The following is a 1,249-nucleotide window of genomic DNA, read 5'->3' as shown; positions in this document are numbered from 1 at the left end:
GAGAGAACACGTTGTAGCTGCCGCCAAGGCCATGCGCAATGGCAAATGGGAAGCATGTAAAAATTATCTAATCAATGATAAGATGAATACCAAGGTGTGGTCTTTATTCAAGCAAGGAGATGTTCGTCCAACATTGATTCGCAAAATCCAAGAAGAAACAATGCGAACCTACTTGTTTACATTTTCCAAAGTATATGATTCCTTTTCTGTTCTAAGACTTTCTCAGATGTTCCAACTTGAGCTTAGGGATGTTCATTCTATTGTTTCTAAGATGATTATCCGTGAAGAATTGATGGCATCTTTAGATGAGCCAACTCAAAGTGTAGTTATGCATCGAACTGAGCCCAGTCGTCTACAATCATATTCACTTCAGTTAGCTGATCGACTTCTGTCATTGGTTGAAAACAACGAAAGAATACCTGAAATAAAGCAGGGCGGTCGAGTGCCAATGCAACAGGGATATAGGGATAGGCCATATCAAAGGCCAGAAGATGGCAAAGGTGGAGCTTGGCCTGGAAGAGGTGATCGGGAAAGAACTAGAAGGGGTGTCTATGCAGAATGAAAAAAGAAAACAACTGATTCTGTCTGATTTCCCAATTTTGGTAGTTGTTATTAAAATCCACTGTCGCGTGTCTTTAAAAAAAAAAAAAAAAAAAAAAAAAAATTTGCACCACCCTTATAAAACCAAAAATTTAAAAAATAAGATTCTTTCCTTCTAAAGATGATTCGGGCAGAAATTAAACGTTCCCTAATTGAGTTCAAATACCGCTTCCAAGAGTCTAAATTCATAATCAGCAAAAAGAGAAATTGGATTTCTAGCTTCAGTCAGACAACGGCGCTAGTCGTTCGAATTTCGCTAAGATAATTGTAGCAAAAAAATGCAATGCACAACATTTCTAAGGAAGTTTAAAAGGCAAAAAAACTGTGTGAACTCCTGAATCATCTGAAAAATCTTAAAGAGATTATTGGACGAAGATTTGCGTCCTTGGGTCACTTGGTCCAATGGCAGGCAGTCCCTACAGCGCAGGACGAAAGAACTGCGTTTGGGAGTGTGGTAAATGTGTTTTTTAATTTTAATGTTAAGTTAGATCTAAAACAGTTCGTACCGCAAATAATCTCGGTCACCATTATTGTCATTGAAGTGACCCGTTGCTGTACACTAAGCATGTAAGTTCAATAAATCTATTGTCTTTTTATATGTGTTTATTTCTCTTATATGTCTGAGTCTAGTCCGATAATAGGTAATTAG

At 37.5% G+C, this 1,249-nt stretch overlaps 1 pseudogene; it reads left to right on the top strand.

The window, feature by feature from the left end:
- Positions 1-31: 31 nt before the first annotated feature.
- On the top strand, positions 32-562 carry LOC148945332 (eukaryotic translation initiation factor 3 subunit C pseudogene; annotated as a pseudogene).
- Positions 563-1,249: the final 687 nt, after the last annotated feature.

The sequence above is a fragment of the Artemia sp. Qi Xiang Cuo genome, chromosome 13 (genome assembly GCF_049724085.1).
Source record: "Artemia sp. Qi Xiang Cuo chromosome 13, ASM4972408v1, whole genome shotgun sequence".
Taxonomy (NCBI): Eukaryota; Metazoa; Arthropoda; class Branchiopoda; order Anostraca; family Artemiidae; genus Artemia; species Artemia sp. Qi Xiang Cuo.
The sequence above is the reverse complement of the archived record's forward strand: the minus strand, read 5'-3'. Positions and strand labels throughout refer to the sequence as shown.